Here is a 27,463-nt window from a genome sequence, read left to right on the forward strand (position 1 = left end):
TTTAAGTTAAGAGATCTCTCTGCATTTCTACTCCCCCCTCCTCCTTTCTTTTCAGATAGGGGTCCTGACCAGAAACACCTGGAAAAAAGGCTTGTGAAAGCACTCACGCTCAACGCAAGTGCAATCTTTTTTTCTGTCATAGTAAAGCAAAAAACGTGTCTATTAAACATCTCACTGAAATCTTACCAATAAGCATTGTCTGAAGTATGTGATGAAGCAACCGCAGCTTGTGCTGAAATGAGACCACGTTCAGTGTTGTGCACATGCTCCAATGTTGACGTGTCATATTCACGCAGTTATGCTGGCATATTATTCCATAGGTCTGTTGAAATTCTTGATTCTGATTGGCTGGAAAATGTGCAATAAAATAGTTTACTGCACAGGTACACTGTTATGATATTTGGAAATTGTACTGTGTTTAAATGTAACAAACTATATTTTGCTGAAGGACAGCTATGCAGTATGCTACTGTATTTTAAAGTTAAATTGTAAAAATTACTGTATATTTTACAGTAAAGGTATACATACAATTCTATAAATACACATACAGCAAGATAAATAGTGCTGTAAATGTAAGTACAGTATTTTTGCTGTAACTGATTTACAGTAAGTTACCGGTGAACTGCTGCCAGTAAGTAACTGTAGACTCTACACAGGAAATTATTAACAGTAAGTCGGTTTTATCAGGTTGTTGCTTGATCAGATACGGTTATGGTCGGAAGTTAATGAGAATTATTAATAATATTATTTATAAAATTTCCCATTTATTGTATATTATTAACACATACCCCCACCCCAACCCTAAACCCAGCTGTCACAGTACTGTAAAAATACTATTGTTATACAGTGTTATGATGTTATATTGATGTGCATATCCGCAGCTCCTATCTAGACTTTACCATTGTATCACAGTTTGAAATAAACTGTGATGATTGCTTCTATCAAACTAGTAGTTACATTAGTAGTTAATTTTATCTTAAAGACACTGATGTGTGCTTCACCATGGAGCTGATGTTGATTAACTTGCAAATATGCTCAAAAATATTTAAAAGTATCTGACTGCAGTCAGCTCCACCGAGCTGAGCTAAACTGAACTGAACTTAAACACTAAAAACTGAACTACAATGTTCCAATTTACTATGATCTTTTATGTGAGGCTGCTTTGACACAATCTACATTGTAAAAGCGCTATACAAATAAAGGTGAATTGAATTATTACATATGCAAGCTGAGACATGCAGGCTCAGACATGCAATCACATACACAATGCACTGAATGGAGCTAGTGACATCACTGTGAAGGGTGGGTTAGGGTATGGCCAGGGTTAGGTGTGTGCAACAAATGCATTGCATGCAGCTCAGCTTGCATCTACACTCATTCTGCAGCACATACCTGTCAACATCAGGAGGTAAAAATACAGGATAAGCTTTAATTGAAAATAAAATAAAAAGATAAAAATTAGACTAATAAAATCAATGGCTATGCAGAAATGTATTAATTAATTATGTGAGAAATTAAAAACTTGTTCATTTTTATTTACTGTATTTAAATATTGATTAAAGTTACTACAGTTATTTAGTGAAGAGCAGCAAGTCTCTCATTTTGATCGACTGTTTTGTTTAATAATCCACAGATCTATAATGAAAGCCCTTTCAGAACTGATTATGCTCATTTAAGACAAAATTATTTGTGCTTAATATAAAACATGCCTAGACAAACATGTTTACATAACCTACTATTAAGAGTATTTGTCTGTTGAAAACACACCCAAATCCCAAAGTGTCCACTTTAACTCCTCTTCAAATCATGGAAACTGATCTGGGTGATGTCTTCATATGGAGCGTACCTATCAGTCAGCACCGTTACATGAATTGATTGATTCAGAGATTGCATAGAACAGGCGATGGTTGACACATAGCTTTAATGAAAATGAAGTGAATGCAGCCATTTTAAAATTAATTTCAACGTGACTTCGAGCCAAAACAAAGCAAAAGCATAATTCTCTTGAACAACTTTTGCAATTATATCACATTTAGCTCTTTGATGTTACTTTCACTTCCCATCAAAAGATTAAACATATGGGAGAAATACAGGAAAATACTTTAATGAAATGATAAGGGGATAAAATGGTAAAATACGGAAAAGTCCCAGCAAAAACGGGAGAGTTGACAGGAATCCTGCAGCCCCTCCTCAAAATATTTGCAAAAAGCTAGCTAAAGCATGTTACTATGAGCTATTAGCAGGGCCAGAGTGAATATGGACATTTTTGTTGTTTCTAGTTTTTTGTGCAAATTCTGTGAAATTATCCAGAATGATTATGAGAGTACAGCAAATAAAAATTTAATACATGAAATAAAAATAATACTTTTTTAAACTTTTATTCTAATCCAATTAAAATCAATTAAACAAAGCAAGTCTCTTAAAGAAATTAAAAAAAAATATATAGTAAAATAAAGAGGAGGCTAATAGTTTAGGGGGGCTAACAATTCTGGCTTTAATTGTACATTTACAACCCTAACCCTAAGTAAATAAATAGAATCAATAATGGACAAAAATAAAAATAAAAATGGGTGCAGATTCCAGGTTGGGCCAGCCAAATACTCTCTCCCACTCATAGCCTGTCACTGATTTGATGCAGAGACTATGAGATCTACATGTCATAACTGATAAAAACATTGGTCAAATATTGCACAGCAAATAGCAAAACTTGTTATAACTTGTTTATAACTTAGCAAATAACCACAGAATAAGTGGATAATCAACAACTGTCTGGCAGCTCGCAGCTAGCTCTCTGCAATTCTCACATGGTCGCCCACTAAAGCTAAGCAGGGCTGTGCCCGGTCTGTACATAGATGGGAGACCACATGAGAAAGCTAGGTTGCTGCCGGAAGTGGGGTTAGTGGTACCAGCAGGGAGCACAACCTGCGCTCTGTGTGGGTCCTAACGCCCCAGTATATTGATGGGGACTCTATACTGCTCAATGTGTGTTATCTTTCAGATGGAATGTTTAACTTAGGTTGTTAAAAATCCCAGGATGTCCTTCGAAAAAAAGTAGTAGCTAAATTTGCCCTCTGGCCTTTGTCCATCATGGCTTCCTATACCGTAATATATGGTATGATGTCTGGTGCAATATGGCTGCTGTTGCAGGATGGATGCTGCACACTGGTGGTGGATGAGGAGATTCCCCCCAAAAATATAAGAAGCAAAAATTTGAGTGTCTAGAAAAGTGCGATGTAAATGTAAGGAATTAATTCACTTGTCTTGCATTGAAGAGTTTTAGATGTACCACCCAAAGAGGTTGAAGCAAATACGCTATTGTTTGATTTTAATAGTATTAATAAATAATTTTTAATAAATTTCATTATTTTGCAAATCATCGTAATACTCCATTCTGATTGGTCAGTGGCTGCTGTCATTCTTGTTCTGGAAGTAAAAACTCATTAAATTTCTTCATAAGAAAAGGAATTTCCACCAAAGTCCAAAAATAAAGCAACAACTTTATGGACTGACACTGTTTAAACACATTGTCATCCAAACTGGTGTTCTCTGAGTGGGTTTATGCAGCATGTGCTTGGTCGCCCGTCGCTTTACTGTAGACGCAAGATTGCCATCATGTCCACAACAGGCCCTGTGATTGCAAATGTTTCAAAATGGCGAGCGAGCAAGGCAAACACAGCCACTTTGTGGATACAGTGACTTTGAAGATAAAAAACCCTCACAAAAATAATGTGCGGTCGCGGGAAAGCCAAAAGAGAACCACACTCACTCACACACACACACACACACACACACACACACACACACACACACACACACACACACACACACACACACTCTCAAGCACACACACACACACAGACTTCAACTCTCTGCGTGTTTTATTCTCTCCCACTCTTTTTTTCTAGTACACACACACACTCTCTCTCTCTCTCTCTCTCTCTCTCTCTCTCTCTCTCTCACACACACACACACACACACACACACACACACACACACACACACACACACACACACACACACACACACACACACACACACACACACACACACACACTCATTAATCTAGGCAGACTCAGGAAACTGCTCCACTGAGCTCAGTAGAGGCCCATGAACAGGGGGCTGGGGGGATCAAAGCCAAAACAAGAGCAGCAGACTCGCTGAAAAGAAACAGCACAAGGAGAAAATGAGAAGAAAAGACGGTTTGGAAAGGGAAGAATAGAGAAAAGAAAATTTTTCCTTTGCTCCTCGACTCTGAGAACACGAGGAGAGGATCTCAGCCTTCAAAACCTAATGAACTAACAGTGTGTGCGAGTGTGTTTTACAGCCGAGAGGTATGAATGAGAATGAGGAGAGTGTGTGTCATGCTTTCTCTCTCTTGGAAGTTTGTCTGGGCTTCATGAGTGTCCTCAGTTAGTTTGGAGTTGAGTAAGACTGAATTAAGTTAAAAAAAGTACACTGGTAAATCTCATAATGTGCTTAAGACAAATAGAAAATAAACTTTGCTCGATATACTGTACTACTTTCTTAACTGTAATGGAAATTTTAGTGCAGTCAGGTAGTTTTTGTACAGTTTAAACAACATATATACTGTATATAGTGACACAAATGTATATTTTATAAAAAGTACAGTCAAACATTTGACCTTAAATACACAGTGAATTACTGCCTAATATTTGCATTACTTTCACAGTAAAATACTGTATGTAAATTGACCACAAATTACTGTGAGCTAGTTCATAGTTTTGTTACATTCAATTACTGTGAAATTACAGCCATATACAAGCCTGTAGCCAGCCTATTGAAAGGAGTGGTTCTTTTTTCTGAAAAAGTGGACATTTTTTGCAGTAATTCCCCTATTTTTATTTTTATTCAATTATGCATTTTACTGACATTTTAACAAACTAATCTTTGCTGAAACAGCTTGTCGGGTGGTGATCATAAACATACTTTTTGATGCACTATAAAATATTTCCTACAGTTTGTTAAAGTGCTCACCATACTATTTATTTACAAATTTGTATTTAAACGGTAAGTTAATCCAGTTTTATAAATATTGTAATGAGATTAGCTTTTTTTTTTTCAAAGAAATACTTATTTTAAAAAAATACTTATTTTTAAATACAAATTTTTTTTTATACCCATCATTAAAAACAAAATACGAATCTGGTAAAACTTGGTTTAAAATAAACACTGCAGCCTATAGGCAAAAACCAAAGTGGCCAGCTCATTCAACTTTCCTCAGTCACAATTTGGCCACTTGAATAATTAAAACTCTAATTAGTCTTTTAGCTTTCTTCGATCGATAATTTTCACAATTGATAATGGTATAGCATATTGCTGTAATCATGCTAATTTGATTAATTTCACAATAAAATTCTGAATTATTGTAAATTTTTTACATTTAAATCGTGTAAAGTGATACAGTAACACTTTAGTAGATTAGTAGAGTATTAGTAGACTGTCTGCCTAATATCTGTTGATACTGCTTCTTTAATAGACATTCAACTGACTATAAGAAAATTTGCAAGTACATGTCAATTTACACTAACCCTAACCCCAACCAAACAGTCTACTTATAATCAGTGGTGGAAATAGTACTGTAAAAGCAAATTTAAGTAAAAGTACCATTACTTGCCTAAAATTGTAGTGTGAGTAGAGTAAAAGTACCAGTTGTAAATATTACTTACTGTAAAGTAGGAGTAAAAAGTAGCCCTTTCAAAAGTACTCATGAGTAGTGAGTAATATGCTGTTAAAAGTTGATGCGTTTACATGTAATTTGTGGATGTGTGTAAACGTAACATTCTGTGGTGCATTTAGTTATTGCCCAGCAGGCACACAATGTCATAAGACATTAATATTAGGTTAGATTTAGGTTGTGATGTCAGGTGACCAAAATTCAATATCTAGCCAGCCTCTAAGGACAACATTATTTTGATGTCCAATAATGACATCAAATGACATTGATATTTGTTTGATTTTAGGTTGTTAGAAAGTGACCAAAATCCAATGTCGAGCCAACATCTTAAACCAACATCCATGTGACTGTGTTTGGGCATCCCTAATCCAAACAGTCTCTGGGTCAATGTGTGTAAAGATTTTGAACATCTTCTTTGACACTTTTAATGCTTCCAAACAGTTTGCTGCAATGTAAAGTGCTCATGTCTTGAAGTAATTCACTATGATGCAATTTACCTTCTTTGTGTGATTTGATTGGACAGGAATTACAGGACTGAATTTTCTAATCCCCATAGACAGGAAATAATAAAGTAGTGACTGCAGGATAAAGGAAAGTAGTGAGATTAAAAGTACAGATACTGCAGTAAAAATGTACTCAAGGAAAAGTACACATTTATAAAACTACTTAGTAAATTACAATTTCTGAGAAAAACTACTCAATTACAGTAATTTAAGTATTTGTAATTAGTTACTTTACATCACTATAATCTAATGATCATTACTTGCCATGTAGATGCCATGTAACTTAAATTCAACAAACAGACCACCAAAATAAAGTGTGACTAGTGATACTAATGTAATTTACCGTGAAAAATTACACTAACAAGTTTGAAAATGAAAAATCTGAAAAAGTGAAAATCTGGATTTTTTTACAGTGTAATGAATAGCCTTACAAAATGCTTTAAAAAACAAAAATATGTATATTTATTAGAAACGATCCGAATTTATTTATTATATGCAGTGGTGTAAAGTGGTGGCGTAAAGTAACAAATTACAAACACTCCAATGACAGTAATTGAGTAGTTTTTCCAGGAATTGTAATTTACTAAGTAGTTTTAAAAATGTGTACTTTTACTTTCCCTTGAGTATATTTTAGTTCTGTATCAGTACTTTTTCCTTCAGCCTGCAGTCACTACTTTATTTTTTTCTTGTCTACGGGGATTGGCTGAGTAAATAAATCAGTCCTGCAATTCCTGTCCAATCAAATCTCTCATAGACAGTAAATACTGAACAACCTAAAGACCCGCTTTATAAATGCAACAAACCGCTTGGACGTCTTAAAAAATGTCCAAAATCTTTACATGCAATGACCCAGAGACTGTTTAGATTCATGATGAGAAGATGAAGGATGTTTACTGTATGATGACTGAAATCACCAAATGGCCTTAAACAATAAGTAAATGCACTACAGAATGTTATGCTTTAACGTTTCACAGCATAATACACACTACTCTTGAGTACTTTGAAAAGGGCTACTCATACTTTGAGTAATATTTACAACCGATACTTTCACTTTCCTTGTACTACATTTTTGGGCAAGTAATAGTACTTTTACCTGAGTATGATTCTTTTTTTACTCTTTCCACAACTGATTATATGCAAAAAAGTCAGTGTTAACATTATTTATTAACCTATCTATAAAATTTACTACAATTAAAATGAAAAAGTAGCCAAAATATCTAAACATTAATAACTAATAACTATAGCTATTAATAAAAACTGATAAACTTACTTGATATTAAAATAACCCTGATAAAACACATATTGATGCTTTATTCTGAGTAAAAAATTGCATGTCTGTACATTAATTAAAACTATAATGCTGTATTTATGCTCATACAGTATAAACACACACCAATTACACACGTGCCTATCTAAAATGCATTTTATTTGATGCACACACTCATACACAGTACATTCATACACACATACTCTTGTATACACACACATTTTCAAGTCCATATTAATACACACTTTCCCCTTTTTCTTACAGCGAACACACAAACACACACACACACACACCTACACACACATACCCTCTCCTGAAAGCCCTTCAGGGAGGGTCGACAGTCCTTAAGAAAATATTCCCCAAAGCTCTAATTAGAAAAACGATGGTGCTCGTTAATAGCGCACCCCCCTTCCCCCTCCAACCTGAAGTAAAAAACGCACTCACTCACACACAAAACAAAACCCGAAGCAAATCCTGTGGAGCAGAAGGCCTGCTGTTCCAATGACTGGGCCTGGGTCAGAACTCTATTTACCTACCGCAGAACTACCCGCCTGCCTCACCATTACACTCTCTCTGCTTCTCACTCTAACACACACACACACACACACACACATGCATTCCTTCTTAATCTTCTTCGCTTGTCTCTCTCTCTCTCTGGGCGTTTTAGTGCCCCCCTGGTAACCTGAACCCTCGGCAGCCGCATATGTTCCTGCTTAAGAGGCTTGGGCCCAAAAAGTGAAACTCAACCCGCTCTGCTTTGCCTCTCATTTCTCAAGACTTCATTAAAAATGAGAATAAAAAATGCTGGCGTCTTTTTTCCTACTCCCCCTCGCTCTCTTTGGACCTAAAGAAGTTGTACAGCTAGAAAAAAAAGAGGAGTCAAAAACCCAGCCAGGAGATTCTTGTGGCTTGTTTTATTTTCTTCCTGGTCCTGTGCCTGGATCCGTTGGAAAACAGAGAGCGAATGATGGCAGCCAGAGACTGAATCAGACTGTGTCAGCTTATCTGTAGAGCGATATCTCAATGAATTAGTCAGTCGCTCTCTTAAATCCACTAAACCGATGCCTCATTCGAGTGCCGTACCCCATAACCCAACCCAACATTACTTTGCCCGCACAGGCTCTCATTAAATGTATATATAGTTATAGTCCCGGTGCCGGAGATAGTTCAAGCTGCTTTTTCACACACAAAGAATGCGTAATGCTGTGATATGAAGTAAGGACAGCTTTGGTTTGCTGAGGTGGATGAACTGAGCCCAGCAGGGATGTTTCCCATTTCCCACGAGCCAAAGCATGAGTGGATAAACATAGCAGACAAGACCCAGAGTCAGAAAAAGTGTGTAGAGTGTAAAACATAACTAATGAGTTTTAGTCTAGTGATGCTTCATTGTGCTACATGCAACACTGTTTTTGAAAGAGGAAATGTAGTGTTAAAACCAGCCTGATCTCATGGGAAAACGTAAGTATTTTACGTTTCACCAGTTTAGTGACTATCGTTTCGTTTCAACTTTAAAAAGGAGGTGTGGCACCCAACCCGGCTCTTAAACCCAACCGTCATTGGGTGATGAGCAAATTGTACTAAATTGTACAAACTAGATCGTTTGAATTCATATGAATTAGCCACTAAACCAAAAAGTTACGAATTGCCGTGAGAATGTGTTGGTTAAAACATACACTGTAAAAACTGTACAAAAGCACGCACATCTCTCTTAATTGGGTGCTCAGCCAAAACCGCAAAAAGTGCAAATGAAATGTAAATCAAAGGCGGCAACACCAAGGCTCCAAGAATACAAATTTATTAAATTAAAAAGGCTGACACAGAGCGTGTAACGTTTCGAGCCACCCGGCTCTTCATCAGACAATGGTGATCATTGATCAGATCATTGTCTGATGAAGAGCCGGGTGGCTCGAAACGTTACACGCTCTGTGTCAGCCTTTTTAATTTAATAAATTTGAATTCTTGGAGCCTTGGTGTTGCCGCCTTTGATTTACATAAAACATACACTGTAACAGGTCATTAGTTAAATGTACTTTCAAAAAGAGAGGAAACCCGTTTGAATTATTAAGTAAATGAACTTTGAGCATAATTTTAAACATTAAGCTAAGTCAACTTAACAGATTTACTCACTTTTTTTAAGTAAAGGCAACTTGTCACTTTTAAGGCAATGGGTTTACTCACTTTTTTGAGTAAAGTAATAATCTTATTTTACAGTGTGGGATGTGTCAGTGAATTAACAGAAGAAATAGCAATTCAACTTCATAACAGAAATGTAGGGCTGCACAATATATTGTTTCAGCATCAATATCACCAGGTGATCATTTGCAATAGTCACATCGTGAATGGTGAGTTGGTGTTATAATTTATCATTTTTATGTATTTTTTATCCCTGTGATTGTATAATGATTTTAAAAGCATCCAGGTATAATAAATTGTACCATTTGTGATCTTAACTTTGAATTAATTATATTGTATTATTTTTATCATTCAGCTACTATACTTGAATACTGTCAGACTCAAACAGAAACAAACAATCACTTTATTTCAATTGTATCTTTTTCTTGATTGTATTTATAGATTGTTATGCATAAAAATACTCCCAACACATGCACATATGAAAATGCACTGCACAGGACAAAAATGTGTCTGGGGACCCCAAAAACTTTACAGATTGTCTATTAGCTTTTATGGAGATGAAAATAGTAAACAGTATTAATCTCTGACGAAACAAGTGCATGAAAATACAACACATGCAAAAGCAGAAATGCACTGCAAGTAGCCCAGACAACAATGAAAATGTGTCAGAGGACCAGTGGCGTAGCAGACGGGCCTGCAGGGCACGCACCGCGGAGGGGGCCCGCGTGATTAGAGGGCGATCATTGCGATTTTCAATAATTGAAAATCCGGTCACCGCAATAATCAAACTCTTGAGAACAACTGTGGTCGGAACCAAAGTTCATGGGTCTGTGTTCTCTGAACACCTCTCAAGCGGTGGACTACTTCATTCCGATTGCTTGCCGCCGAACCGCGTCATAGGTCATACCATAAAGTTGACTTGATTTCAACTCTTCTCGACGCTCACACCGGAGCTTGTGTACACTTTAAGTAATGATGGCTTTCACACAATGACTTCATCTTGTCTCAACACAAATCGACTAAGTTAACTTAATGGTTTAGACTGAACATAAAACAATTAAGTTGACCGCAAAAAACTCAAGAACTGTGTCGTTTCAATTAATTTTAAGTAAGTAGCTAGAAAAGGCAGTAAAAATATTTTTGAGTGTATAAAGCATATTGCACAATGTATTTATATTTTTTGCACAGTATCATATACAGTATCATAAATAACCTAGCTTAAAAATGTTTGTCATCAATCATTTTTATTGTTTTCTGAAAACTTTTATTTAGGAGAATGAATAAAACATATTAAACGTGACTAAACATATTTAAAATGTCATAAACAATTTCTATTTTAAGTAAATGTGGTACTTGTGAAATCTCTGTTCATCCTAAAACATATTAAAGGTTCCAATAAAACATTAAGCAGCACAGCTGTTTCCAACAATGATCATATTTAAAGGATTTATGAAGGACTTTATGACTGACAACTGGAGTAATAGCATCAGAAAAAAAACATTTTAAATTTCTTTTAAACTGTAACAATATTTCATTATATTACAGTTTTGTTTTGACTTTATTTTATTTTCATCAGCAGAGAATCTAGACTGAAAATATTTAACCATTTGAGCAAATATCAGCTAATACAAGTGGTCATGCTAGCACTTCAGCTAATGCACTCAAAAATTTCAGGACGCTCTTTATTTAAGCGAATAGATCTTCATGGTACTTTATGAAATTGCACCTCAGTCAGTCCAGAGCGGTCATCGTGGCTAACACTATCTCTATGTATACGGTTTTTCCAATAACCCACCCTCCTTATGCTTCTCAGTGGCGATGCCTCATTACAACATCTCACTTAGTCTGACAGTGTTATTTCTGTGTTTGCAGAGCCTCTTTTTGTGCTGTTCTGTCGGCTGCATGAGGGAGCGAAAGGGAGATGGGGAGGGCTAGAGTGCCTTTCCAGATGTGCTTTTATGGGGCTGTTGAGGGTGGGGTGGGGGTTAGGGGTTCGGCGGGGTGTAGAGTCGGAGCCGGTGAGGGAATAGGAGCCAATTATGGCGCCATGTGTGTACATGTTTGTGTGCGCGTAGAGTAGTGGGGGAGAAATTACTGGCATAACGCACTCCGTTTTATAGGCTCAGGTGTATGGAGCATCTGGAAGTGCAAACGGTGAGGAATAAGACATGTAAGCGCCTGCAAAAGTCTCCTTCCTTAACAGCTTATATGAATATAAAAGCGTGCGGTTGTGGATGGTTAATGTGACCATTGTGTTTTATTCTTAACTGAACCAGCTTTAGTGAATCTATAACCTTTGTTTGATTATGATGAGATTTCTGCACCCCTGAATGCCTGCAGTTCACGAAGCTCCTCACATTGCATGTTTCTTTATAGGATATTTCAGCTTCTACAATGATATCAGATCCATTTTGGTTTTATGTTTTAAAATGTAAGGAAGTCATTCATATTCAAATTCTTCTACATGGGTGAAATTGTATTTCTGTGATATTATTAAAACATTGTATTGTTTGTTTATGCTTACTAGTTTGCTTGAAATCAGTATCTCCACCAGTGGAATGAATCATCTCTGGAGTATCTGTTTGATCGACCAATAGAAAATGAGGAAACCTGTTTGGAAACAGTCATTGTTTAGGAGTTCATTTTATGACACTAGTATAATGGCAGATAAATTATACATGTAGGCTTCAGTCTATAAAAAAAATGAACATTACATAAGTCAGTACTGTAAATGCGACATTTATTTAAGTTATATAAAAAACATTCATATCAGAATGCAATAATACTACACCAGGTTCCACAGAATTCATTCATATTGTCCTAGCACAACTCGATTAAGTTAACTTAACAAATTTAAGGAACTTTGAAAATAAAATAAATAAGTTGTCCCTAAAACAATTCAGGAAATGTTGTTTTAGCTCATTTTAATTAAGTAGTTTGAACAAGCAGCAAATTATTTTTTAAAAGTGTGTTTATGTTTAGGCAAATCTTTTAATGTAATCATTTGCTCTAATAATTCACAAGCTGGCCACTTTATTAGGTACACCTTACTACTACCGGGTTGGACCCTTTTTTGCCTTCAGATCTGCCTTAATCCTTCGTAGCATAGATTCAACAAGGTACTGGAAATACTCCTCAGAGATTTTGCTCCTTATTGACATGATAGCATCACATAGTTGCTGCAGATTTGTCGGCTGCACACCCATGAATCTCCCATCCCACCAAATCCTAAAGGTGCTTGGTGTTCTATTGGATTGATATCTGTTGACTGTGGAGACCATTTAGGTCAGTGAACTCATTGTCATGTTTACGAAAACAGTCAGATATTTCGCGCTTTATGAGATGGCACATTATCCTGCTGGAAGTAGCCATCAGAAGATGGGTACACTGTGGTCAAGGGATGGACATGGTCAACAACAAAACTCAAGTTTTTCCAATCTTTAATTGTCCAATTTTGGTGAGCCTGTGCGAATTGTAGCCTCAGTTTCATTGTTCTTAGCTGACAGGAGTGGCACCCGGTGTGGTCTTCTGCTGCTGTAGCCCATCTGCCTCAATGTTGGACATGTCTCAGATGTAACGAGTGGTTATTTGAGTTACTGTTGCCTTTCTATTAGCTCAACCATCTCCTCTGACCTCTGGCATTAACAAGGCATTTGTCCCCACAGAACTGCCGCTCACTGAATATTTTCTCTTTTTTGGACCATTCTCTGTAAACCCTAGAGGTTATTTTGCGTGTAAATTCTCTGAAATACTCAGACCTGCCACTCTGGCACTAACAGCCATCCCATGTTCAACGTCACTTCAATTACCTTTCTTCATCATTCTGATGCTCGGTTTGAACAGCAACAGATCGTCTTGACCATGATATATAGATATATATGAAATGTACAAAACCTTTTTTTTAAACCTCTCTGACTATGAACTTTGCCTGATGCAAATAAGCTTTTTTAAAACTCCCAACCCAGAGCAGCAAAAGGCCATGATGTGCAAGTCTGCATCTGACTGAACAATCCCATCAATCGATCACATCAACCCTGCATATGCTCGTCTGATCTCCCTAACCCCGCATATGTCCCCCGCATGTGTGCAGGTACATTACCGTTTGATCTTCAGATCTGTGAAGGGGGATAAAATAGTGCTTTGGTCTGTGAAGTATTAGCTTCAGGCATCCATGAAAGAGCGCGCACACATGGCAACAGACAAGCATTAAACGAGCATGAGAATGTGCATCAGCGAGGCCTGCTGCTTTTTAGTTACGATCGTTAATAGTTGCGTGTTTTACTGGCAATCCCTTCAAAGCGTTGCCACGTCGATTTATCCAGATCTCACCTGCTCTAACTGGCGAGGAAGAGGAGAAAGATCAAGGAGCACATGCCACCTTCGGCCCTGACTTTGACACTAGGAGAAGTATGCAACCCCTATTCTCTCCCCTAAACCCTAAAAGCTGGCTGTGTGTTGTATCAGATCCAGATGTGTCCCCATGAGTGTAAGTATGCGTCCATGGATTAGGCCGCTGGGTCAGGGCCCAATGGTGCGATGGGGCCAGCGCGACCCCCAGTGACCCCAGAGCCTGCAGCCATGCCGACAGGAAGGGCTCGCAATTGGCTTCAGCTGTGACCCACCTCCTCGGAGCTCATTAAGACAAACTGTTTTTAAAAGCTGTACGGCTTACGCTATCATCAGCACTAACACTCTGCAGCTGAGAGGGGGAGGAAGACGAAACTGAAGCAGCGAAAGGCGACAAACTGTGGAGAAGGAAAAAAACGAAAAGCGATCTGGGCTAAAGTTGAGACAAGACTGTCTATCACAATTTAAAGTAGTTTACGATAGTGTGATTAGGATTAGTTCACCTCAAATTTCAAATCGGCCTCATGTTGTGGCAAACTCTAAGACTTTTATTATCAAAATATCAAATATGTAATTTTTGTGGGGCAGCCCAGTGGCTCATTGGTTAGCACTGTCACCTAACAGCAAGAAGGTCGCTGGTTTGAGTCCTAGCTGGGCCAGTTGGCATTTCTGTGTGGAGTTTGCATGTTCTCCTTGCATTTGCGTGGGGTTCCTTCAGGTGCTCCTGTTTCCCCCACAGTCCAAAGACATGCAGTATAGGTGAATTGAAAAAAGTAAACTGGCCGTAGTGTATGAGTGTATCTGTCAATGAGTGTCTATGTGTGTTTCCCAATACTGGGTTAAGGTTGGAAAGGCATTCGCTGCATAAAACATATGGTGGAATAGTAAGCAGTTTATTCCATCATCGATTAATATGATGGACAAATTTAACTTGAACTTTTTTCACATAAAAACATTGACCATTACATATAAACCGTACATGCTTGTTGACAGTTCCTGTCCTATAGGAAGTTGTACTGGACTTTTCAATGAAAATAACAGAAGCAAAATTTACTGACTTACTGTGCGAGAACAAGCTTTTATAAGTAATTGCTTGCCATGTGACCCACAAGACTAAATCTCATTGTATCACAAACTAGCATCATTGAACTTCTAAATTAATCAATATGTATTTCAATATGTGTATGCAAATACAATCCTAAATTCAGTCTGTTATGTCATATACAGTGTCTCTTCTGATTATTGATTCATATGGATTTATATTTGATCTCTTTATAAACATTAATGAATTTTGGGTTACTTGGAGAAAAATTAATATCTGATATTTAATAAAAAATAACTTAAGTTGTGTCCTGAAAATGAATGAAAGCCTTACGTGTATGGAAAGACACCAGGGTGAGTAAATTATGGCAGAATTTTAATTTTGGGGTGAACTTAACGTTTCAATCATACTACTATAACATGTAATTATATAAAGAAGAGATAAACTAAATTACAGTAACAGTTAAGTGATCAGGATGGGAGCATCAAAATGTTGCATTGCATTCTGGGTAACCGCAAACACCACAGTGTGTTATTTGTATGCCATAGACGCCTGGATTGAATACTATTTCTGGTGCATTTTCAAGTATGCATCCATAAATGTTTTTTTTTTGTTTGCCAAAAACTGCCCACAATCCCTTGTGTGAAAGAGAATTTCTGACTGATCATCAGCTTTTTGACTAGCTTTTAAAATATCAAGGGATGTGATGCTGAAGCTCCAACAATAACAGTAAACCAGCAAATATATAGATCTCTTTAAAGATATCTTACTTTACTCATACTTTTTAACAAAACAAAAGTCTTGTGCAAACCAAAGTTGCATTTGTAATACTGTGATAGTTTTTAATTGTACTATACATTTACAATACAACAGATTTCTATGATAATGGATTTCATACAGTCTTCAATGTCGCATGAATCTTCAAAAATCGTTTATTAAAATCAGGAAAAAAAATTCTGGGTAACATTATTTTTTATTCTACATATTATGTGTGCTGCTTATTTGTACAAACTGTTACAGCTAGTTTTTGCTACAGATAGATCGCTTCATGAATGTCAAGAGAGTCGTTGAACAGCTGATTCTCAAGCAGAAAATCAGTAAAGAAGTGCTTTGAGAGTTACAGATTTGAAAAACAAAAAGCAAGAAATAAAGAACTATAAACTCAACACAAAATCTCATTTATGTTGCAATTAAAAAAATCTTCAGGATGATGTGATTCTGAACAGAATTAAAATGATGTATAAAGAACATTTTTTAAAGGTCTTTATTTGGTTGGATGGCTGAGCACCAGAAGACCATGAAGAGGTGCTTTGGCAGTTACTAATTTAAAAAACAAAAAAGGCGGGAAATGAAGAACCTTAAACTCTTTATTAAAATGTACTTTAGTATGATATGTTTACAAATTAAACTGTTTCTATGCTTAAAAAAACTAAATAAAACATCTTCTTTGAGTGTGTTTGGATGTGTGAAATCAAGAAAATCACTACAGAGGTGCTTTAACAGTTTGAAAAACAAAAAGGTGACAAATAAAAAAGCATAAACTCAACACAAAAAACCAGATCAGCATTAAAACTTTTTTTCAGGATGATATGGTTCTAAACAGAGCTATTATTATGTGTAAAGAACACTTAAAGAATCATCTTTTTTGGTTGAATAGCTGATTTCCAGAAGATCAGGAAGAGTTGCTTTGGCAGTTACTAATTAAAAGAACAAAAAGGCTGGAAATAATGAACATTAAACTCTCTAACACAGGGGTCACCAACCCTGTTCCTGGAGAGCTACTGTACCTTCCTGCATGTAATTATCAAGTGCTGCTTCAGGTGCTAATTAATTGATTCAGGTGTGTCTGATCAGGGTTGGAGCTGAATTCTGCAGGAAGGTAACCCTCCAGGAACCGTGTTAGTTACCCATGCTCTAACACAAAGAGCCATTTTGACATAACAATGTTCATCGATGGTATTGAATGGTATTGAATTCCAGTATCATGACAACACTATGCAGTATTTCAAACGCAAATATGGTTTTAAATACAACTGTTACTGGCTGAAAAAAAAGAAGAAACTTTATGTGAACTATAAATGATGATCAACTGTCCTCAAAAGTTACTGACAGAAAAATCAATGCACAAAACTGAATAATTTGCACTCACAAACCTGTGGTGTGTAACAGAAGCATACCAACTAGCAAACTCACTATCTGACTGCACAATGTCCAGAGGTCAACCTTATTAAACATATTCCAGACATATTCGAGAAAACAAGCTTTAGTTTTCATTGGAACATTGTTCAGGGAGCGTTTGTGTGCAATCAGCGAGCATGAATGTGTGTGTGAGTACGTACTCCTGCCATCGCTTCTTTTCTGCTCTGCCATTACTGGTTTTGACCACAAGTTCTCTCTTTCATATGCCTGTCCGTTCATTTTTCCATCCTTTCCAGCCGTCCCTCTCTCTCCCTTTCATCCAGGATGAGAAGCAGCTCCCCTCTGAGCTTATAGAGTGTGTTTTTGGCAGTTGCGTTCAGTTTGAGTATGCGTGAGTGTGTGAAAAAAAAGAAAAGGAGAAAAAGAGAGAAAGACAGAGAGCTCTGAGTGGAAGAGCCTGCTGTGCTAGATTAATACTGGACGCTCTGAGGGGGGCTCTGCCCATTCATTACTGACTGATGCCCATACCAAATTGATTTATGGAAGCGGCCCTTAATCAATTATGTGTGGAGAGAGAGAAAAGAGAGAAGAATGCAGGGAGAGGGCAATCAGAGAGCACGGTGAGGTAAGATAAAATAGGAGAGGTGAGGAAAAATGGGGCAGCGAGGTGTTGAAGTAGTTTGCCCCTGGAGTGCACCATAGTGGGATGTTGAACTAAGCGCTGTGGTTTAGCGCTGGTTAGCTACATTGTGCGGTTGCGACGTGTTGCTGTTTGTGAGAGGATGTTATTTTTCGGTGGAGGTTTGGAGTGTTGTGTTGAGTTTGCTCTGTATAGTGGTTTTCTGGATAAACAGCGCTGAGGATTGCACGTATCCCCCATCTGAGCCATGTGTTTGTGCATCAAGTGCTCAAGGAAGCCAGTGTCCGTATGTCACAGGAAGCACTTGAAGCTACAGGTTTGAGTAGTGTGTTTGATGAAGCTCTGTTTACGCTTTGATAATTTCGCAATGTAAACTACACTTTTAGAAATTCTGAAGGAAATGTGAGGGACTCGGTATGGAATTCTGGCATGAAGTATACTTGAAAAATAAAGGTTCTTTGTTGACATTGATCACTCAATAAAAAGATTTTCATTTCACAAAATGTACCTTCATTCATTTTCTTTACAGCTTAGTCCCATAATTAATCTGAGGTTGCCACAGCGGAATGAAACGCCAACTTATTATTATTATATAAACGGATTCTTTGTTAGTGCCAATAGCCCAGTGGTTAAGTGCGCCGACATATAGCACTATGGTGCTCAAGGTGACCCGAGTTCAATTCCCAACTTAAGTTCCTTTGCCAACCCTTCCCCTCTCCTCCCAATACTTTCCTGTCTGTAACATTCACTATCCTATCTAAATTAAAGGTGGAAAAAAAATAAAAATAATTATATATATAAAAAAAAACTTTTTACTAAAAGGTTATTTTGAAAAACAAATAAACAAAACACACAATAGGATCTAAAGTGAAAGGATCTAGGATCCCTGTGAAAGCTCATTTTGGTTCTTCATTGCACCTTTAGTTTTAAGCAGGGGTGGCCAAACTTTTTTTTTTATGAAGGGCCTAAAACCAAACTTTATTGAGGTTATAGAGGGCCATTATATATATATATATATATATATATATATATATATATATATATATATATATATATATATATATATATATATATATATATATATATATATATATATATATATATATAAATAATTTTTTTATTTTTTTTTTTTTACATTTTTTAATGAACTTATTACAGTAAAAACTAAACAATCTCATTTATAATTCTGTTTCACTGTTTTTCGCCCTGATTTGCTCGCTCATGTCTCCTGCATAGCCCTTTATTTGTCATGTGGCAGTATTTACATTTTAAAAACTCAGATTCATTTACATTTAATTCAAACATTTAATTTCAGTGTCCTTTTTCGTAGCTCAGCAACTAAGACAAGCACACAGAAAAATGATACGTCAAATTACAAAAGACAATCTCAGTTAAAGGCATTCTCCCCAACCCTCTACATCATCCTCAGGTGAGATGATAGACCAAAACAAAGGTTACAATTGGCCAACTTTGGCCCATGGGCCCTACTTTGGGCATCTCTCTGGTTTAAAAGGATGGTTCATCCCAAAAATGAAAATTCTGTGAAATGAAACATCATTTGATGTTGATCTTTAGTGCTATTTTGGTTGTGACATTGGGTGACCTAATCTAATTTAATACCAACGTAATCATCAACGGCATTGATATTTGGTTGGTTTTAGGCTGTGGCATTAACTAACTAAAATCCAACATAATTTTTACGCCACGATATGACATCCATACAACGTCAAAGTCTAACATCAGTAGATATTTGTGTTTGGTGGGTTTTATGTTGTGTAAATACCTAACTAAAAGTCAACATCACTTTAATGTCATAATGTGAAATCCATACAATGTCAAAAGCAAACATCATTAGCCTTTGATCTTTGGCTGATTTTATGTTTGTCGAGAACTAACTAAAATTCATCTTGACGTTTCAACTGACGTTGGGCTTTTAAGTAACCTGATTTTCATATACAACCAAAATTCAAAGTTAGGCCCAATCCCAATTCTATTTTTGTACCCACTACCCCTTCCCCTTGGCCCTTAAAACAGAGTGTGAAGGGGAAGGGCTTCAAAATTTACCCATAAGAAACGGGACACCACTATAGCACCTGCACACATCATCGCAATCTCTTGCTTCATATGAGATCAGATGATTGCGACTGCTGTAGTTATTCCAGTTGTGTTTTTTTTTGGTATTTATTTTTAGGAAATCAGGCATATATCATGTTATCATAATGATCTAATGTGGCAAAAAGATCGTAACTGTACTGTGTATTTACAAAGTGGCCATATTCATCTATGTAAACACACCAAAAACAACATTACCATTAGAGCAGACACTGTAAAAAGCCCATTATCAGCCACTAGACTTTTCTGAAAGGGTATTCAAGTGTCATTGAGTGTCAGAATGCTGTGGGAGTGCTACACAAGAATTATTGTTATGGATTTTAGATAGCGAAATTTAGCGTTTTTTATTTTAGCTTTTTTTAAACGAAACACTACAGGTGGTTTGTTGAGCCCACTCACTTGTGTTCAGCACACTCAGACTTGCACAATTTTTTTCAAGAAGCATGGGGCATTTTTAAAGGCGTCTGGTGCATATGACAAAAAAATGTGCGTGCTCTACAGGTGGTTTGTTGAGCCCACTCACCTGTGTGAAGCACACTCAGAATTGCACAATGTTTTCCAAAAAACATTGGGCGTTTTTAAAGCTGTCTGGTGCATATGGAGAAGAAATGTGTCCTACAGGTGGTTTGTGAAGCCCACTCACCTATGTGAAGCCCACATTAGCATGGAGTGTGGCTAAGAAAGTGTTTGACACATTGGTGAAATAGTCAAAGTATATAACAGTGATGCGCCCCATCAGAACACCTTACAAAGCTCTTGTCAAGTCAGTTCTGTTGTGCATACCATGATATGGTCATAGTGTGTGCACAAGTGTGTGTGTGTGATAGACAGAGGAGTGGAGTGTATGGAGTGTTTTAAAAAGCTCTTGTCATGCTGCTCCTATTGTCTGCTGGAGAGGGCAGGGAGGGGGCCGTTCATGCTGTGAGTCTGTTTCTACAGCCTGTCAGAACTCTATCTGAGACTCAGCCGGAACTAATCAACTCCAATAGGCCTACCCACTACCCACAATGCACCGTGCCTCGATGGGGGCAGGACGGTGGGAATAGGGAGGAATGAGCATAAAAAAAAACCTCACACACACTCTCTTGGTCTACACCCCGTTTTCACTGGCCCGCACGGCACACAACACTCCCACTGTCTCTCAGTGCTGTAATAATAAACACTTGCAATAATATTTTCACAGCAAGCAAAAGCCGGCCTCAGATCACAGCTCGGCACAGCTGCGGCGGACACTTGCCTGGACACACACAAACGCAAATTCATGCACACACATGCACACACACGCACACATACACACACACACACACAGGCTGATATGTGTGTGTAAACTGCATGACATATGCTTCTGGGTACAAACATTATACAGTTTGAGGGGCTCTGTCTGCTTCTTGATATTTACAACAAAACACAATCAACACTTCTGAAAGCAATTTGTTTGTTCAACTGGTCGTTTATGTTAAGATTTCATTATTCACAGTACTTTATATCTATATTCTGAACACAAACTAATTTTGATGCTTGTGATTGGCCAGTGGGCAAGTCAGTGTTTCGATACTGATTTATAAATTAAAAGTACTTTTAAAAAGGAAATGTGAATTGTTTCGGTGCAGTTTACAGCAAGGATGATGACTATGATTAATCATTCATACATTTTCCTTCAGCTTAGTCCATTTATTAATCAGGGGTCGCCACAGCAGAATGAACCGCCGACTTATCTAGCATATGTTTTACGCTGCAGCAGATTCCCTTCCAGTTGCAACCCAACACTGGGAAACACCCATACACTCTCATTCACACACATACACTACAGCCAATTTAGCTTATTCAATTCACCTATACCACATGCCTTCGGACTTGTGGGAGAAACTGAAGAAGTTTCTTTGTCTGTAAAAACATTTATGTAAAATAAAAATTTATATTCAACTAAATGCTCTTCGTCAAACAATTATAAAATTGTGTCACAGAATCCACTGATATATTAAGTAGCAAGAACTGTTATTAAAATTATAAAAAAAAAAACAGCTTAGAAATCACAAAAATAAATAACATCTTAAAATAGGAAAACTGATACATTAAATTACACACACACACACACACACACACACACACACACACACACACACACACACATATATATATATATATATATATATATATATATATATATATATATACACACACACACACACACACACACACACACACACACACACACACACACACACACACACACACATACATACATACATACATACATACACACATATATATATATATATATATATATATATATATATATATATATATATATATATATATATATATATATATATATAAAACTACTAAATGTTGTACTACGTAAAACCAAAACACGTTGAAATTGTTGTACGTTAGTAAACAATGGTCACCTCAAATTACCCATGGTTTTCCTAAAGAAACAAGTATTTAACCATGGTATATGTAGTAAAACTATTACAACTGTCAACCTGCTTAAAACATAACGTAAGCTGCATTTTAGAAGCAATATAGTTGATTTTCGCAACAAAAACTCATCAAGGCAAAATTGAAGCAAACACAAACGAACGCCATGCTCTAAAATTTAGGATAAAGGAATGTTTACATAAATGTAAGTGATTGAGGTGATAAAATAACTTACTAAAGAAACTCTTCAAGGAGTGAGGAGGGAGAAACGAGTGAAAATCCCCTTATAATTCACACACATATCAATTGAATGTCCACAAACACACAACAGAGTTGGTGCTGCCCTCTGCTGGAGACTTACATAACCGCATATTACTGTCGTCATGAAATGAGGTATTATTGCATGAAACAGGAAAATTGACAGACATGAGAGTGGATGACTCATGACAAAATATGACATATACACATTAGAAAAAATAAAATCCTTTTAAAAAGTCATAAATAAGATACAAAAAACATCTTTTGCAACAAGAAAAACCATAGGTCTTCAAAGAATAAAAAACATCCTACACTACTGATCTAAAAATAATTATTTGACAGAAAAAATATCCCTATAAAACAAAGTGAAATTCCATAACAAAAACACAATGTCTAATAATGTTAAAAATCTAACTCAGATCCTAAAGACAAACTGGAAATTCCAATAAATTTAGTCATTATGCCCAAAAGGATTTTAAAATCCTATAAGACAAAGTGAAAATACAATAAAAGACTTCTGAATGTCCATTAGAATTTTAGAATCCATTAAGATCCTATAGAAACCTAAAGGATAAACTGAAGTTTCAATAGGATTTTTGACAAGGGTAATTCTGACTGGAGAAAGAAAACCAAAACAACCAAATCATATGTTAACCTTATGTAGTTAATCTTAGCATGAGCATTACAAAATAGTAAAATCAGGCAGATGTTGAGCTTCCACAAATGAGTAAAACTTTCCTGTGTGTCAGTCTTGCCACATGTATTGCGTCAACTGCTGATAAAAGAGAAAATGTGCGTGAATGTGCTTGACTGGGAAGTGAGAGGCAGCTGTGGTTCTTGGTGAAGGTGAAGTGGGGGTAGATTTAAATGTGTTAAAGAAGAACCAGGCTGCATCAACCTCCCTACTTATTATAAGAGCTCCTCATTGTTTTAAACAAGTGTGCCATGAATAAGGGGGGTTGTGGACATGAATGAATGTGTTTTTAAGCCTGCATGGATGAGTGAGAGTACAACTTTAGGAACTGATTTTTATTTTATTTATTTATTTATTTTTTGGAAAATATTTTATATCGTAAGAGTACATTTTACAAAAACAAATTAAAGTCTTCTCTAAAATGTAACCTTTAATTTAGTGTTTTTTACAAGCAATTTCTAAGTAAACAACCTGAAAGTAAATTGGATATTCTTTTATTTTAGAGTTAGAAATGACACATTAATTCTCAATATATTATGTTTTTAAATATGTGTTTACTTTAGTTTCTATTTACAATTATTAAAATGTGTTCATATTGTAATGCTGATTTATCAATGACTTGTAAACACACTTATGTATCCATATGTTCATTTATTTGGACTGCAATTTTTTCAGTGTTCACGAGTGTGTGTGTGGAGGGCTGGGGGTGTATCAGACCTATTGACTCTTGAATGGCTGAAATAAAGACCAGCACATGGGAATGAGCTCCTGGTTCTTGACGGGGCCGGAGCATTGAGATTCACTGGTGTGGGATTAATCCTTCATTCAGCCGCTCCTCCACTCAGCCATTCTTGGCACAAAGGGCCCCACCCAGTGTATGGAGGGTTTCCGTGACGACCCCTAACCTGGCATTTTGCACTGCTATTCCCAACCACTTTATGAGAGCGCGCAGTTACTTTGTTCCATATTTACTCCTGCTCATGTCCCTCCTCAAGTCAAAAACACTTATTAGACTGGGTCTGATCGGTGAAGTAGGCTGGATTACTGTAATGCTCTGTTTGCTGGCTGCCCAGCATCCTCTATTAACAAACTTCAATTAGTACAAAATGCAGCTGCCAGAGTTCTTACCAGGTCTAAAAAATATGATCATATCAGCCCAATTTTATACTCCTTACACTGGCTGCCTGTTAAGTTTCGTATTGAATTTAAAATTATGCTTCTTGCATATAAAGCTTTAAATAATCTAGCTCCTGTTTATCTAACCAACCATCTGTCCCGCTACATACCAACTCGCTCTTTAAGATCTCAAAACTCACAGCTTCTGGTACCTAGAATAGCAAAGTCAAGTAAAGGAGGTAGAGCCTTCTCATTTATGGCTCCTAAACTCTGGAATAGCCTTCCTGATAACGTCCGAGGCTCAGACACAATCTCCCAATTCAAAACTAGATTAAAGACCTATCTGTTTAGTAAAGCATACACTCACTGCATCACTTAGTGGGTTTCCACACAGGTTTCTGCACCATGTTTATATACACTATGAACAGCCGCTACGCTAATTATTCTCTTTATGCTCTATTTCCATCTGGAGATACTCATCCCGAGGTCCTTAGACTATGCAGCGCCACTGATTGAGATGATCCCATGGTTTCCATATCCTGGACCAGGCCGTATCCTGAGCAGCTGCTGTGGTGGTCATGGAGGAGTGGAGAGCATGAGACTGATTCCTGTGACAGGAACAGACGAGTCTTCGCCTCCGCCTGCTTCCAGCCTCCGCCTGCTTCCAGCCTCCGCCACTGAGACTGCAGCTCTGCAAGATGTTTGGCCGGTGGAAAAATTAAAATGGTCGTGCCTGAGTCTGGTTTCTCTCAAGGTTTTTTCTTCACTTTTGCCAATTGGTTAAGTTTTTTTTCCCCTCGCCACTGTCGCCACTAGCTTGCATGGTTTGGGATCGGTAGAGCTATGCCTCGATGGATTTGCTCTTTAGTGTTTGGACTCTCAGTAGTGATTATTAAACCACACTGAACTGAGCTAAACTGAACTGAACTTAAACACAAAAAACTGAACTACACTGTTCCAATTTACAATGACCTTTTGTGTAAAGCTGCTTTGACACAACCTACATTGTAAAAGCACTATACAAATAAAGGTGAATTGAATTGAATAATAAGGCACAGGTATGAGCTGCCTAAGTTAAGGAACTTTTATTGGCTAACACCAAAAACTTGTTTAAACATCCAATCTGATGTACCGTTCATTTTACAGTATAATCTCCATCTGGGGCATTTGAAACCACACAGACATTAGAAATTGCGACCTCTTCTGGACATAATGCTAAAGCTTTATTCTGCTATAGCCAAATCTCAATTTTCAGTGGCAGGCAAGGTTCAGCTCTGTTTAGTGAACAAATCAAGAACTGTAAAGCTGCTATTTTTCTATTATTGTTATAGTATTTACATAGTATGCAATGGGTAGTAAATGATTAAGTTACCTTGATAATGTAATCAGTTTCAACTTCCAACCTAAAGGGAAACGGCCCAGGTAGCAAAGAATCCTGGTACAGATTTGGCATAAAGCTGGCACAGTAGTCATTAATCCGGCATGGCATACAGCATGTCAGACAAACATGGCCCGTTTTTGGCAGAGATGGCAACGTCTTTAAGGCAGCACACAAGACATGGGCAAGATGTCAAATGTAGTATTTGGTTCAGATGTTACAAAACTGATATGTAGGCCTTGTAAGTTTGGGCCCACATTTAAAATATATTTAATATATTTTTAAGTAAAAAAAAAAAAAAAATCTACCAATCATGTCACTTTTAGAAAAACCATGCCCATATGTGCCCAAAACGCAACGATTGATGGGTTTATCAATTTCATTGCAGTCGGGACACACCAACATCTGGTCCAGTTTAGGCCCAGTTACGGATTATTAACTTGGCTGAGACTTGGCCCCGATATGGTCCATGTTTGGCCATTGTCTGGAAGCCAGACTTGGTCCAGTGATGTACAGTAACTGACTGCAACATCATGTGGGCCCAGGGGGCTTAAGCAATTCCAGCCATGGGACACAAGTCCTGTAATGCAGATTTGTACTTTTATTTATTTTTTATTTATATTGCAGTTTGTTATATCACTCAATCATCTTTTCTACATTTTAAATGATTTTTATTTTTTATTTTAAATTAATTTACAACTAAAATAATACATTTTTTTAAATAAATTTGACTGCTGGACTACTCTATGATGGATATTTTATTTTGTAATGTTATTATTACATAACATTACATTATTATAAAAATATTATATTTGATTGTATACTAAATAATATTTAATTACAACAAATTGTATTTGTTTAACTCTCACCAGAAAAAATGTGATAGAAAACGATGTTATATATATTTTATAGGTATGAACTATAGGCCCAAACCTATTTAAGCCTTTTTTTAAAAAAACATTTTGATTAATTATAATGAACACACACACACACGGACACACGCACACATACACACAAACATTCTCCTTTTGGGTTAACTAACTGTAATTAGATTACATTACATTATATATTACAATTACTTTTTTTATTGATCATATGATTACGTACTTGTGAAAAAACGAAATCTTTATTATATAGTGGCATGTAATAATTACGTGTCCTCTAAAAGTCCTAACAAAAATATTTTAAACCTGGAAGACTTTGGACATGTAATGTAATTTCCATATTTATTAATGTTGGTTCAAGTAACACAGGAATTTCCATATTGGGCTTGAAATCAAGCCAGTTTTGTTAAATAGTTTGACTGATTTTAGAACTTCTGTTTATGCCTACAAAGGGGCTTACTTTATAGTAGTCTCTAAAAGCTGTCACAGTCACATAGTGGTGACAGGTTTAATACCTGTCAGTCAAACTATTTAACAAAACTGGCTTGATTTCCTACCCCTGATAAGGGGAATAAAACCTGCCTCAATAAGAAGGAGCATTTAAAAACATGTAATAACAGTAGGCTACTGTCTAATACTAAAGTCTCAACCAACAGGTGGTAAAAAAGGTAGTCTACTCTACTACAATACACAATGAATAACTGCTCACAGTTGGAATACATAGTGAAAAGTGAATAGCTGATATCGCAAAGACAGATCCACATCACGTGGGAAAACCTCGAACATAATATGGTACATTACCACAAAAAGCTGCCCTGTTCAACAGATACCCAC

At 36.7% G+C, this 27,463-nt stretch overlaps 2 protein-coding genes across 7 annotated transcripts in view; both read right to left on the minus strand.

Moving 5' to 3' along the window:
* The window catches only part of boc (BOC cell adhesion associated, oncogene regulated), a 95,747-nt gene extending 73,116 nt beyond the window's left edge, over positions 1 to 22,631 (minus strand). Inside the window, exons 1-2 of one of the 2 annotated variants that reach the window (XM_087308191.1) lie at positions 22,535 to 22,631; positions 12,123 to 12,208 (exon numbers count right to left, since the gene is read on the minus strand). The gene's annotated coding sequence lies outside the window, so the exon portion shown is untranslated. The remainder of the gene's footprint in view (positions 1 to 12,122; positions 12,209 to 22,534) is intronic. The other variant, XM_087308190.1, reaches the window with a different exon arrangement.
* The window catches only part of vipr1b (vasoactive intestinal peptide receptor 1b), a 738,286-nt gene that overhangs the window by 548,529 nt on the left and 162,294 nt on the right, over positions 1 to 27,463 (minus strand). The gene's annotated exons all lie outside the window — the stretch shown is intronic.

This window comes from Danio rerio, chromosome 24 (genome assembly GCF_052040795.2).
Source record: "Danio rerio strain M-AB ecotype USA chromosome 24, GRCz13ab, whole genome shotgun sequence".
In the NCBI taxonomy this organism is placed as follows: domain Eukaryota; kingdom Metazoa; phylum Chordata; class Actinopteri; order Cypriniformes; family Danionidae; genus Danio; species Danio rerio.